The following is a 16,015-nucleotide window of genomic DNA, read 5'->3' as shown; positions in this document are numbered from 1 at the left end:
TATTTCATAATTCCTTTACAATTATAATACACAATTTTTACTCATGAATCATAATTTTGACCTGCCACAAGTTCAAAGAATTATACAAAGAGGCCATGGTTCTGCGAGTACAAGAGACTTTTTAGATTATATTAAGGCTGCCATTGAGGTTATATAGATGTGTTATCCCCATTATAATCAATATTGGAGCATAATGACTATTATTATTGTCATTGTCATCATTTGTTCTCATTTCGTAGGAGTTCAAAGGACCTGGTACCTTGTTAGGATATCAAAACCTATGGCACTGATTAAAAGCAAAACATAATTCTTCAGTTACAAGGTATTGTCATATGTAGAACCCTGCTTTACATACAATTTAAGCCTTTCATGGTTGGGGTTCGAAATAGTGAAATCATCCTGTGGGCAGAAGTTTCATACAATGAGATAGCTGTAAATGTAATTCCTATTATAAAAACAGCAGAAATATATGTGTTAAGTTTATTTTACATGGAAAAAAGGGACACTTAAAGTATCTGATCTAATGCTAAACTTTTTTGTACATCATACTTTTGAGTCAAAATACGGAAAAGTATTTTATAACTCTTGTAAGAAACAAAGAAAAATAATTTCTAATTGTGGTAATACATAGTAGAGCATGTCTGTACACAATGTCTGACAAGTAGTTGTTGCTTTCCATTTTGTCAAGAAACAAGGCTTGAAACAGCCTACAAGAAAAGCCTTGAGACCACGCCCACCTGCCAAAGTGCCAAAGGAAAGCTTGAAAACACAGAAACATACCATTTTTACTTCATAAATATCTTCTATAGGTTCTACTTCAGTTATCCTATAAGTTTCAAGCTTGTTCTCCAAAAGGTAAAGAAGAAATTGCAGAAAACAATCCCTTTCCTTAGGTTGCTTCATGACCACACCCACTTCATTTCTCTATTGGTTTGTACAGCAGAAGAAAGGTAGAACAGTTTCTTTATTTTCTAGGCGCTTCATCAACCTTACAGCTACTTGTAATAGCTCTTTGGACTTTTCAGATATCATGGAGCAAAGATATGCTGGCTATTTTTTGAGCCCATCAAGTGGTGAGTTAGATAGCATGCCTTTTTGCAGTCATAAATGACAACAATTGTTTCTTCGTCTGTAACAAAGCAAAACAACTAGCTACCAGCTTTTAACTTGGAAGTCACAGAAAGAGAAGGTTTGACATAGCCTACAATACCTTTTCTTTGTGCAGCATGGTATTATATAAATAGTTTTTAGCAGCAGTATGCATCTCGACGCATTAATGCATTTCTGACCATTTTTAGGACCCACCCCAAGATGCATTAATGCGTTATTGACTGTGAAAGGGTTAATACAGGGACACTGTAATGACGTTATAGGCAACAATGGATCATGAAGGGACAAAGATAAGAAAGTCACGAAGGCTAAAGCTCAGAATCTACCTTAACAAAGGACCTAACTATATGTGGCATGCAGATGAATATGAAAAAACTCACGCCTTATGAAATAAGCATTCATGGGGGTAATGAAAGGTAAATTTTAATTTTTAAGCATTATAGTCTGTCATATTAATTTAAATATTCTAGTAAAATAATTTGGCTTAAAGTAGCATCATCCAATAATGATCCTAGAATAACACGAGTTAATATGTTGACTGTGTGCATTCTCAAGGTTATTATGCATTGTAAAAACAACATAAAAGACAGCTTTTAGCAACCTGGGAATGAAGCCCCCAGGTCATTCCTACAATTGAATAGACCATCGCGCTATCTATATATATATTTATTTATTTGTATGTTCACACTACATTTCTTCTATACATGTTGTACTGGAGAAATAACAAGCCTTAGCAATCACCTGCCCATTCTCCCCTAACGTAAGTGTGCATGTGTGGCCACAACAAACAAAATGGCTGCTTACACTTGGAACAAAATTAAGACCTTTCTAACAGCAAGAAAACATAGAGATACTGTCTAAAAACTTCTCTTGAAGCATTAGAAAGTATAGAGAACTTCTATAAGTCTTAATAATGACCCTGCTGTACATGCATGGTAATGAAATTAATTATAGGAATATTTTTATACTGTTACGCTTGTTATTCTTGGGTGCCCAAGAATATAAAAGAGTTGATATGGGAAATTAAAATTCAACTCTGACTATAATTCAGCCTATTCTGAGGCAATTTGACTCTATCTTGCTGGAGGGAAAAGTTTGATGCATGGCAAATCAAAAAACAATCAAGTAAACAAATATATAATTCTTAGTGAAATATCAGGTAATTATTGCTTTGCAGCGGATGCAGGCACATTGGTGCCAGAGGAGGAAACAACACAGATTGGTGGATTTCCTTTTTCAAGGTTTGTTCTCATCTATATATATTACAGTGATAATTTATTAAAAGATTGAGGTAGTTAATAGATACTTGTATCTACGTTTACCATGTTATCTGTCACTATAAATGCAAATTCAATAGTTATCATGATAGAGTTATTGTGAGGTACTGTTTCAGAACGCTGATTTAAGGAGAACTCAATCACTTCACTAAAGAATGGAATAGCTACAGGATAAGGCCTTGCAAGAAGGCAGATGCTCCTGCAGGTGTACCAGTTGTCCGCTACTGTTTTCCATAACTTAATGGTAAGTAAAAATCCTTAATAAATCAATTATTATAAGTTGATGGGTGCGTATTAGTTATTTAACCTACTGGAGGCTTTATCTGATATATACATGAAAGCTATATTCATAATTCCATAGGGCATAGCCCGAGGGAGTAGCCCGAGGGAATTATAAATATAGTTTGAGTGTATACTTCAGATAAAGCCAACAGCAGGGTGTCATAACTGGTTTATTCAGAAGCCATGCAGAACAATGGCACCAAACATGGTTGATAGTGGATATTCAATGAATATCATTGGATATCCACTATAAACCATGCGCGGTACCTTTGATCTGTATGGCTTCTATAGAATAAAATAGATTACACTACAATAGTGAATGACAACACTCTTGATATGGTAGAAACCACATTAAGGGAAGTTTGGTATCTGAAAGTTTTTTAAACTAGCTGCTGTCAATATTTGTGTTTCACATGAACTGCCACTTCAAACAAAATTTCATTTCTTTGTTTTGGCCATTACTTAAAATTTTTAGTGAATAAATATTATTCAAATGAATTGTTACTTGTTATACACAACAACATTAAATACTCAATGAAGTAGCAGAGGATAAATGCATGTGGTTTAATAAAGAACTTGAGTCAAGAAATTGATCCAGTAGTCATTGTGATGCCACTAGGAACATCAACTCAAGTATCCTGACTGTGATAGTGGGTATGGCCTCCACATGAACCGGGAGTTTTTCTGCACCTCCAGCAGCTTTAACCTCATCTTGCTATTAGTGAGTTATGTCTACTACCTCATTTTCAAATCACTTAACTTTTAGAGGATGATTAAAAGATTCCATTGGGAAGGAGACAATCCGGTCCAGGTTTGTAAGTGCAACAATTGATACCACAGTCAATACATGTACTCATTATAGAGAGAGTATATCCTATGTTAAGCATAATGGTAAAGAACTATAAATCATCAAAAATTAGCATACCATGTTTAATAACTCTGTCACTTAAAGTATGACTTTTCTTGCTCTTTGGCTCTTGATCATCAACACTCACTGCCAAAAAACTCATATTGAGACATATTTTATAAAACAATATACTTAATACAATTCACATACAAGTACCTAGAACATACTGGTTCATAGCCATAGAGCACATACATTTTATGACAAATTGGCTGATAATTATCTTTATCATACTGAGCTAATTTCCAGGTTGCTTTGTCAACCTGAATTAGTATACCACTAGAATCAGCCAAATTCATCTTAGATTTATCAGCTTCTTCTCCGAAATAGTGTCTTTTTTACAAACAATATCCATAAATGTACAATTCTTTGGCATTTCAACCTTTTGAGGTTTAGGATTTGGATTGTAGTCTGTCATTATTCCTCTGCAAGAAAGACAATTATACAGCATACCACTTAATGTTATCTAAAAATGAATAGAAACAGAGCCAATATTTTTACTGTTATTGTCTGAGAATCGCTTCGCTTTTTTGGACCTCCTTTTACTTATGCTGAGTTTCTACTTTTATATAAAGTAGCAAGATCTTTAATAAACTGTCGTTCATCCTCTAGAAATTCTATTGATAGTAAGAACAGTCATATATTAATGAAAAATAATAAATTAATAATTGGCGGTTTTATCATTCAATCACATAAAGCTACTTGGCAAGTTGGCTGCTTATAGATTAAGTTGAAGAGGTTGAAGGAGTTCGGGACAAAGTCGTGATTATTGAACAATTACACACACCCTGACATTAACAAAATTCATATGATTATCAATAGAGCTGTGGATATATATTAAAAAATCGGAATACCTACCGGTTTTTGTCCTATTTTAGGTACAGGTTAAAATGAATGAAAACCGGTTTATCTATTAATTAATAATGATGACTATTTAGCCACGCCCAAAACGTTAACGTCACGTGTGACTTAGGTGACTGCCATTTTTGTGGAAGCTGTTAGTGCTAAAGAAAAAAGCTCTGTCGTTTGGAAGTATTTTGGTTATTTGAAGGGCAAGATGGAGGCGACAATGAAGCCGATGTGTAAAACATGTAGGACACAGGTGGAGAGAGCTGGAGGAACAACTAATTTAAAGGCTCATTTGCGCACGTGGCATCGAACTGTTTACGATGAGTTGAATCGCTTCTCCTTCCTCATCCCTGGCTTCTTCAAAGCAACCAACCATTACCTCGTTCATGGATTGTGTGGAAAAACTGTCACCAAACTGTGAGAAAGCTAAAAGGTTAACTAAAAAAATTTGTGAAATGATTGCTCATGATCTTCGACCCGTGAGTATTGCTGATGATGTTGGTTTTTGAGTTTAATGAAGGAGGCAGAGCCTCGTTATGTTGTCTAATGTTGATCCACAATCTCTTGTCACTTGGATGATTTATACATTGAACAGAAACGGATTGTTCGTGGCATGTTGGCTAATGTTAATTTCTTTTGCCTTACCACAGATATGTGGACATCAAGGAGTAATGATGGGTACATATCATTAACTTGCCACTTCATAGATAACGAGTTCAACTTGTGCTATAAGAATCTACAAACCCAACACATTCCTGGGACTCACAACCATACCCACATCAGCGAGGCTCTTTTCACTGCAGCCTCTGAGTGGTGCATCAATATGAGCCAGCAAGTGGTAACATTCACCACAGACAGTGGCTCCAACATTGTTAAAGCTCTGTTAGAGATGGATCTTGTGTGCTTGCCTCGTGCAGGACACACTCTAAATTTGGCGGTTCAAAAAGGAATATGTGTACAACGAATAGCTTCAGCTATTGGTCGATGTCGGAAACTAGTAGCACACTCTATAATTCTCGAGTTGATGGGGAAGAGCTACAGAAAAAGCAAGAAATGTTTAAAGATCAAGATGTAAAAAAAGAATAAAGTAATAATGGTTAGCTAATAATAATATAAGTGTATGTAGTGTTGCATATGTACATGTATTATATGATGTATATTATATTTATTAATCTTATACAGGATGTCTCTACTAGATGGAACTCAACATTTGATATGATTGAGCGCATTTGTGAACAACAACTTCCCATTAGTGCAGTACTCCTACAAAGACGAGATTTGATGCATATAGAGATAACATCAAATGATTGGAGATTTTGGAGGACCCTGTTCAGCTGCTTTGTCCATTTAAAGTTGCAATAGTCCATCTTTCTGGTGAGAAATATCCAACGGTTTCAGCGTTAGGCCCTTTACTAGAAGAAATCAAGAAGAGGGTAGTAGATGAGAGTGACAGTGTAGCTATAAAGGAAGTGAAGAAGGTTCTTCGTGATGATATCAAAAGCTGCTACCAAAATCCAGATGTAAGGTTACTGTTTGACAAGGCATCATTCTTGGATCCTAGATTTAAATCACTGAGTCACCTACCTAGTGTACAACAATCAGAAGTGATTGATAGTGTTAAACAAGAGCTTTTCGTAATGCTTCACATGCCAGTGAATGACAGCAGTGATCCAGGTGATGAACGGTCAGGATTAGTGGATGATTGTTTTAATGATGAAGCTGGTGCACCTGAACCCCCTAACAAGAAAGCCAAAAATGCTCTTATTGATATATTGTGAGATTCGTTCACTCAACAGGCTTGGCAAAACACCTCTACCATTGAGACACGTGATGATTTTGTTCATGCTGAAATCCTTCGTTATAAAGCAGAAGCAACCATTTCCCTGGATCGAGATCCCTTAGCAGGTGGGGTACGCATTTTTACGTCTTTCCTAGCATTCCTACTTCTTTCCTAGCCTTTCTTAGTTGGCACAGAAGTAATTGTGTCGTTGCAACATCTGTTCATTCCGAACTGGTGTTCAGTACTGCGGGAAATGTTTTTCTAAGAGATCGTCACTACTACCTGAAAATGTTAACAAACTTGTTTTTTTTACATGATAATTTGCCCAAACATGAATTAAGTTACGAAAGGACACAATAAATTAGCATAATTTGTACATACAATTAGTGTTTTTTCTTTAAAAAATTTAAACTTTAAAATGGTTAGAATAAAATGATTAATGTCAGGTATTCAGGTTATTGGGCTGTAGTGGCTTTAGATATACCGGTATTTATTCTAACATCAGGTGCACAGCTCTAATTATCAATCCTACAATTCAATACTAATACTTTGTCCCATATTTTTAACAGTAGAGAATGTTGTCCTATCTTGACTCTCCAACTCACTGCAGCAAAGTGTTCCCACTCCAATAAAAGGAAATGTCTGTTGTGACAATTTGCTCCTCTTCAAAATCTCACAAGTGGCAGCATTAATACCGCCACTTTGTAGTTCATCAAATAAATTTGTAGCCATAGAAAACACCATCAACAATCGATTTTTAGACAGAGAAAGACAGAATACTATAACAGATTTGTAGACTGAGAGACTCGCAGTGGCGGACTTGCTCAGACACGAGGACGCAATCACATGATACATAACCACCAACACCCAGTAGCTGCCCCGCCTACAAATATGGGTGCTCCAGATCTGCTCCCATTCTGAGAATACAAACGAGAATGGGATGTCACCCTTGGCTTCCTTACCAACATCACTGCTCATCATTCACTATTTACTATTCCAGGAGTAGGAGTATCACTAGCACCTACACCTACAACTACTCATATAGCAATATCATCAAATACACCAGTATCATCAGCTGAAGCTCTACCATCTTTGTCAAATGACAAAACCTTAAAAGCAATATATAACCTTTTACTGGAGGATATGATTTAGAATTAGCAGGGCTCAAGCAACTTTAATATGAAGTTAGTTTGCATGTTTTTTAATTATTGTTGTTGTTATTTATAAGTTGAAGAAAACCAGTCTGGTTGTACAGTAACACAGCTATATGCAATTGTCTGTAGTGTTCTTGTTACAGCATAAATCAAATAAGCAATATTTAAAGAATCTGTATAAGGAAGGCTGATTGTTTGTACATTGCACTAATGAAGTAATGAATGATTTATTCTCATTTTGTGATGCCAGTAAATTCCAAGATACAAAATCAGATTTCTGTTTCGTACCATACTCTAAATCATTAGAAGCTATATTGGTGATCTGGATGTAGTAGTTAATACTACAATGCAATTCAAAATTAAATATTTCATGATTTCTTTCAATAATAGTCTTGGTGTAGCTATTGAGATGTATGAAAAACAGTATATAATGTAACATGTACCTTGTGAGTAACTATTATTAACATCATTGCTTAGATTATTTTTATTATTATCTTAATAACTTGATTTTAATTTAACTCATTGCAGTATACAATTTATGCTCCTCACCAAAATCAATTATGATTCTCGACGATGAATATAATAATATAACAAGTAAATTTCTATAAATAAGTAATGTAGGGTTGTCAAAAAGTGAAAGAAACAAAGGAGTTGAGTTCAATCCTTGTAATAATTATTAGTTCAATTAATAATGATGAAAGTTAATTAAAAACAAATAATAATTCTAAAAATTAATACATAAATTTCAATCCTACTTAGCAGAATATGCTAATATTGAGACTACAATATAAATTGAATTTTAATTATTTTATGCCTATGTACCTAGTCATTGCCCTAATACATTGCTATGAGTATGATGTAAATTCAGTATTTTCATAAATAAAAATTATAATTTTGAGCTAGCATTTTATTGAATAAATTACTGACATCACAAGTGCAAATTCTCAACTACCGATGATTAGTTTGCTGTTGCATTCTTTAATTTTTGTGATTCATTACCATAACAATTAATAAAAATACAATATTAATGTACACTGGTTTGTTTGATTTTTAAGTAAAAGCATTGATGCATTTATTTAGTATATCAACATCCTTCTTTAAATTCATTGGAATATGTTACTTTTTTAAGAATTCTCAGTGGGTTTGCACACTTGCGTAGGCTGTAACTAAGCAGTTGGGTTGTCATTCTTTTATTAAATTTTGTCACGTTAAAGGAATCAATAATCCTTCATTAAATGCTGCAAAGTAGGATTGAAATTTATGCATTAATTTTTACAATAATTATTTGTTATTAATTAACTTTCATTACTATTAATTGAACTAACAATTATTATAAGGTTTCAACACAACAGTCTTGTTTCATTCATTTTTTAACAACCCTACTTTTTCTTATTTGTAGAAATATTTCGGTTTAATTTATCCCATACTTTTTATTAACTTTGAAAGTTTTTATTGTATTTATATCAAAATTATTATTCTAACTTAACTAGGTTTAAAAATCCATGACAGAATAATAAAAGAAACTTCAGCAAGATTTTAAATTTTTTTGCTAACTGTGCATACATAAACTAAATACCGTCTATCTGGAAATTTTTACTGTGATTTTCATTTTACTGATTTAGAATTTCACAAAAATTAGATTACCCATATAATTACAAGCCACATTCAATTATACATAACACAGTCTTATTTAGTAAAAATTAAATCACAGCACAATTTTGAAATACAAATTTTGTACCACACTAATTTCCTGATCTACGGTATACCACATTTTAGAAGCAATGTTGTCAACCATAATTTTTTTAAATTTGAAATACAAATGAAAATCATAGCTAATAATTAATTATTCATTTACATTCATAGAAAGTAAATCTACATCCTGTTTTTAAACTATTTAAGTTCCCTATTGATGTGACAACCATGCTTCAGTTTATTATCCCGCTCAGTATAGTAAAGTGCAACCCTCAGGCTCACTCTATAGCTTTCTTTAAAAGCAGTGAGTTAGTTTGTCAAAATTTTAGCTTATACTTTATACAAGTATATAATCTTTTCTTGCAGAATAAGTAGGTCTCCAAGCACAAATCCCCCTCTGCCTCCTGCTTCCCTTCTGCCTCCTGCTCCCCCACTGCTTCCAGCTCCCCCACTGCCTCCTGCTCCCCCTGTAGCCCCTCCTCCCCCTCTAGCTCCTGCTCCAATTCTGCCTCCTGCTCCCCCTCTGCCTCCAGCTCTCATTCTGCCTTCTGGAAGAGCTCCCTTAGTCCTTTCTTGAGGGGCACTAGTGCTCCCTCCTGGAGATGCGCCAGTGCTCCCTCCTAGAGGGGCGCCAGTGCTCTCTCCTGGAGGTGCATCTGAGGGCTGTTAATCACCAAAGAGCAAGTCTTGACTATGATGTACTAAATAGTATCCTTATATTCCACAATAATATTTCAATCTACCACGAAGAGCTGGCAGAGGCAGGGGCAGAAGGCCAAGGCGCCGATGAGGAGCCAGCGACTATAACTTTTATTAAAATACATTAAAAACGTGTTGCATTGAATATCAATAGATGTTAAATAAAATCAAAATGTTATATGCATGACCGTAAAGCCAAAACAAAAATTACAATAGCAATGCTCAAATAAGTGTTTGTTCAACGAGGCAAATCAATTCAAATAATTGAGCTTCAATCTTCCTACTATACAAATACATGTAATATACCTTACTTATAATAAAGAATAAAGAAAATACTTACATTGGCCAAAGTTAATGAGATAATTGTCAAAAGATTTATAACCTTGGATCATAGATCATGATCTGTAACACAATAATAAAACACTATAGAATGTCACAACTTTCTAATTGATCTTACTACATATTCCATTGCTAGGACTATAACAGTATGAAAACTATGCAGCTGGAAACTTGCGCCTCCTCCATTGTGAAAGCACCACTGATCGAGGAGCTACAACAAAGACTTAATGTTACAATGATGATTATTATTAGAAATGAATTTGTGACCATAATTGACAAAAGGGCCCTTATGGCGGATTTTAAAATTGATCGTTATAATGGAAAACATCAACCTGTGAGTGCTTTGTTAGACAATCATTGTTTCTAAAAGTTTCATGGTAACTTTTTGCATCCTGTGGAGTAATTTTATGATGAATGGGGCTCAGGAAGTTGGATTTCTTAGGCTAGAAAGACAAATTTCACTACCCGCCATAAGGTACCTTTTGTCAATTATGGTCACATTTAGTTACCACACGCAAAATGAGAATGTAGCGTTAGACATGCACTATGATATGAAAGTATTACATTCCCACTTATTGCTGAATTATTAAATTATTTCCAGCTGTAATTACCTGTAAAGCATAGTAACAGAAAGCTAACAATGTAAACACACAGGCTAATAATAACAACAGTACAAACTGTAATGGTGAACAAACTTTATTACCAATGACACCAACTTTTGTGTTCCTTGTAACTCCATTATAGTACATATGTAATTACAACAAACTATAAAGGATGAAATTCATGCATGATAATCGTCACAAACACTACAAGCACAACAAATACATCAATAATGCACTACAAGTTACATGTAATAAAGAATTAATTTAGTTACAACAATTGAAATCCAGAATAGGCTTTAATTATATTGCATAATTCAATATTAAGCCATGAAAATATTGCTGAATCATCCAATCCTTTCCAGCTATCACTTCCTGTAAAGCATAGTAATAGAAACACAACAAATACAAGCAAAGTAAACACACTGGCTAATAATAACAGTTGTACAAACAGTAATGGTGAACAAACTTTATTACCAATCACACGGAACTTATGTATCCCTTGTAACTCATTATAGTACATACATACTTACAACTAACTACAAATGGATGAAATTCATGCATAATAATAATCAAACACTACAAGTACAATAAATGCATCAATAATCCACTACATGTACACTATGCTAAACATGTACATGTATAGATACATGATATAACTTATGTTCGTCACAAACATACATTACTAACAAAATACAGGTTCTCACACAGACGAATGTCCCCTTCAGCTGTTGAGTCTCATTCTAAGTGTGACCTCACTTTTTAACACCACATTGTAATCCTAAATACCAGTATAAATTATGAATGTGACATACATGTACTGACTAATAATGATAATGGTAGCATCTACAATGTTTCTGATTGCATCATACATGTATGTGCATGCATGTATTTCAGACAATATTGCGTACTAATGCTATCATCAGTTAAGATACTTTCATGATCTGCTTAATATAAAGTATCATTGTGAGCATGAAAAATTTCTAAAGTGCATTATTTTTGGTAATATAATAATCAGGCATTGACATGTTACAACAATCATCAATAAAAGATGCCGAACATCAGCTGGCAAGCATTTAGTATGCGCACAGCATTGATGGCAGCATCATTCAAATGAGCAACATCAGCCAGCAAGCACTAACTTAATAATGCACACATCATTGATGGCAGCATTACGCACAACATTAGCTGGCAAGCATTTACAAAATATGTAATGTGCACAGCATTGATGGTAGCATTAACATGCATAATGATCATTATTATGTACATAATCACTGCTTGAATGATACTACATGTAAAATAACAACTTTCAATGCTAGTCAAAACTTTTCTCGCCAGGACTTCAAAATGTTTGAGCTGCACCGAGATCCATATGCACCTGTTATTTGTAATTACCATGTAGTACAAGGCACAAACAAGATCCAGATTTGATAATGACAGCTTCCTCCCTTCCTGATGCTCTGTCCTACATAAATTGTAGTCACACAAATTTGAATCAATGCTAAACTCAAATGAACAGTAAACCTCATTCACACCCTCTCCCCTTCCATTATAGCAACAAGTAATCAATATTTACTGTTATTTGTTATACCTTGATTAATCTCAGTTCCTGAATCCAGTTAGATCTCTTCATACTGAGCAATACTAGCTGGATATGCATCAATAGTTTGCACACATCACTCACATTGCACATGCAGTGAAATGTAAGTCACATTAAACAACCAATGTTTTTTTAAGATGATGGACCTCACATACACCATACCCACTTTCCATCAACAATCAATGCTTAAGAAATATTAATAGACTTAAGTGCTTGGAAATGATGAGTACCAACATGCTTCAAATACATAGCAGGTGTATTAGTATCACAAGGAATGCCATATAACTCCTGTGGTAATATATCTAGCCCAGCCAACGAAAGTTGGAGTAAGTGAATATGAATATGTGACCCCATATGAGAAAACCAGGCTATCTGTGGGAATTATCATTTTGAGCTATGGGCTCATAATCATGAAAAATCTTTACCTGGGCGAAATTCATTTTATCACATAAACATGTTATATAAACAAAATCCTTTCATTTGATACCAAAATCAGGGGTAGCGAAGCCTTCTTTGCCGAGTTATAAGCCCTTCGACATTTTACCTTGATTGTGCACGGAGAATGTTACACGGAGCGATCACGGAATAAAAACGGAGGGCTTTAATGCGTCATTAGGTAACCATGGAGTCTCTATAGCAACTATTTAAAGTATAACAAAGACGAAGAAGACTACTTATAAAAACTATGGCTACAGAAAGAGCCATTGCTCGCTTGTTAAATGAAGAAGTAGGTCCTCGAGACAGTGACTACGTTGCTTCAGTTCTTGGGGACTACTTTTGTGATGAAACTAGTGGTAAGCTTATTCATAACACTGTTTACATACTAACTGTGAATAGCGGTTAGCTATCACAACAATGACATTCCATCACCTGTATAAATGCACAATATTATTATATTAAACCTAGTTATACAGTGTATTTGTTAATTGATAGAGACAGACTATGAAGCAGTAGAAGATATGGAAGAAGAAGAGGTAGAGGAAGGGAAAGAAGAGAAAGAGACAAAAAATTGTGATGAAGATATTAATCCACCACTGTTTGATCTTGAGGTGGCTGTGGAGCTACAAGTATCAGATCTTGATTTAGAATCAGCGATGCCTGATGCTCCAGCTACTTCAACTACTCACTCTGGTGATGACATGAGGAAGGAAGACCTACAGGAGGAAGAAGAATTATCAAAGTTCTTTGAACATGGATGTGGTTGCTCAGATAATTGCTATGCACTGTTCAGTCACTCTTACATAAAAACATATAGATGTGACATACAAGCCATGGCAAAGCCTGTTCCAGAAATTGCTATTATGAGTCAAATGGCAGCAACATCTACCATGGGGGGATTGTCGACTGGCAACCACAGGAGACAGAAAGAGAGAAAGAGGCAATTTTTTACGTTCATGCATCAAGGTCATAAGGTTTGTAACTATGAGTGACACAACACAAAATTAATCGTTTTTCAACTAGATATGTAGAGTAACATTTCTGAAGCTACATGCATGTGGCAAAAGCAGGTTTGAGGAAATCATGAAAAACTACAGAATGAATGGATTAATACCAAGGTATGAGAATTACAAATTCAATGTTATGTACTTAACTTTATTAGAGTTCACGGAAATGCTGGAAAGACACCAAACCATGCATTGACTTATGATGATATTCTCTGGGTTGTTGCTTTCATCAGAAATTACGCTGAAGTCCATGGAATCAGTCTTCCTGGAAGAATACCTGGAATGAAAAGTTACGAGAATAAGAAGTTCTTACCATGCAGTACATCTAAAAGGCAGGTATACTTAGAGTATGCGGAATCATGTGAAGGGCTTTATGTCAAAGCATGTGCTGAAACAACATTCAACATGTTGTGGCGACGCTACCTGCCTTATATTGAAAAAATGAAGCCTATGTCTGACTTGTGTGCCACTTGTAAAGAGATAAGTGGACTGATTATAAGAAGTGCTAACATGCAATCAGATGAAAGGATAACTGAGGTAAGTCAGTATTGTAATAACACAAGTATTATTTAGAATTTTCAGGCAATGCAAAAGGCACTAGATCACAGAAGTCTTGTTAAAAAGAAAAGGGAGTACTATAAGGATGTATTAAAAGATGCATAATTATTGTTAAAAGGGCTGTATACTGATGCAGCAAACAATTACAATCCCCCACTAACAAGGCCACTTGCTATGTTAAATATTGTAGCACATTATAGCTTCGATTATGCTCAACAGGTAACATTTTATGATAATTATGAAAGTGTATTTAGCTTACTTACTTTGTTAAAGGTTCACTATCCTTCAAGTCCACTACAAGTAGGTCCAATTTATTTTCTTACTCCCAGGAAATATGGCATATTTGGCGTGTGCTGTGAAGCTATCCCTCAGCAGGTTAATTTCTTGATCGATGAATCATTCGACACTGGTAAAGGGGCAAATCCTGTCATAAGCATGGTACATTTTTATTTGAAGAATCATGGCCTCAACTCAGTCAGTATCCATTTCAATGCTGACAACTGCACAATGTAAAATAAAAGTAATACAGTTATTCAAGTAAGTATATTACATGCACAATAATGAACATTTTAAATGTAATTCTTTATTTATTTTAGTACCTCTTATGGAGAGTCATGACAGGACTCAATGCGTCCATTTCAATATCCTTTCTGCCAGTTGGACACAAAATTTTCTCCAGACTGGTGCTTCGGACTATTAAAGCAAAAATTCCGTAAAGCAGAGGTGGACTCATTGGATGACTTAATTCAAGTTGTAGAACAATCATCTGCTGTGAACAAAGCCCAACCAGTAGGAAGTAGCAATGGTGAACTCATTGTAGAAACACTTGACTGGTGTAGTTACTTTGCTACATTATTCAAGAAAATAAAAGGCATCAAAGGCTTTCAACACTTTGTTGTAAATACGACCTCACCTGGTGTAGTTGCAGCCAGACAAGCTGTAGATGGCCCAGTCACACAATTCAATTTGCTGAAGGAGGACGCTCAAATAATGGAAGATGAACTACCTAATATATTGCCACCAAAGGGTATGTCAACTAAAAGGAAATGGTACCTTTACGAAAAGATAAGATTGTTTTGCAGATACGAATGTAAAGATGTAACCTGCCAACTTCCTGATGCACCTCTACCATCTCGACAATCAACTCCAGGTGTAGATAATCCACCAGACCTTGCAATGGAGATTGAAGTACCACATTCTCCAAGGCAATCTCTAGAACCACCTGCAACACAAAGAAAATGTGGTAATTGTGGTCAATTTGGTCATAATAGAAGAACTTGTCCATGTAATCAGTAAATGAATAACAGAAATGAGTTTGTGTAATGCACATACTGTTGATCCCCTTTCAACAGGAGAGGAACTAGTTCGTCTACAACAAACAGACTATTGATCCCCTGAAACAGGAGTGGAACTAGTTTGAATGCCAAACATTCAAACTATTGATCCCCTGAAACAGGAGTGGAACTAGTTTGAATGCCAAATATTCAAACTATTGATCCCCTAAAAGAGAGGAACTCCTTTGTAACACTAAGACATACAAACTATGGATCCCCTTTTTTAAAAACAAAGGTGTGGAACTAGTATGTGCGTGAGACGTCAACATAAACACAAACACTCATTTTTGTTTAAAACTTACTAACTCAAAAGGGAAGGCTGAGAGAAAGTTAGTCTCGGCTGAGAGAAAGTTAGTCTCGAAGTTATGATGCAGGTGATATGTGTTTATGTTT

At 35.0% G+C, this 16,015-nt stretch overlaps 2 long non-coding RNA genes across 2 annotated transcripts; one reads left to right on the top strand and one right to left on the bottom strand.

The window, feature by feature from the left end:
* The first annotated feature begins 13,856 nt into the window (after window positions 1-13,856).
* On the top strand, window positions 13,857-14,609 carry LOC109586918 (uncharacterized). Its single transcript, XR_002187288.1, has 3 exons — window positions 13,857-14,267; window positions 14,313-14,507; window positions 14,562-14,609. It is a non-coding gene; the product is annotated as an uncharacterized LOC109586918 (long non-coding RNA).
* A 4-nt stretch (window positions 14,610-14,613) lies between these two features.
* On the bottom strand, window positions 14,614-15,371 carry LOC109586917 (uncharacterized). The gene is made up of 4 exons (XR_002187287.1): window positions 15,342-15,371; window positions 15,202-15,294; window positions 14,888-15,135; window positions 14,614-14,788 (listed from the first exon to the last, which is right to left on the bottom strand). It is a non-coding gene; the product is annotated as an uncharacterized LOC109586917 (long non-coding RNA).
* Window positions 15,372-16,015: the final 644 nt, after the last annotated feature.

The sequence above is a fragment of the Amphimedon queenslandica genome, unplaced genomic scaffold, assembly GCF_000090795.2.
Source record: "Amphimedon queenslandica unplaced genomic scaffold, v1.1 AMPQUscaffold_12744, whole genome shotgun sequence".
NCBI lineage: Eukaryota > Metazoa > Porifera > Demospongiae > Haplosclerida > Niphatidae > Amphimedon > Amphimedon queenslandica.
This window is presented reverse-complemented; position numbering and strand designations above follow the sequence as displayed.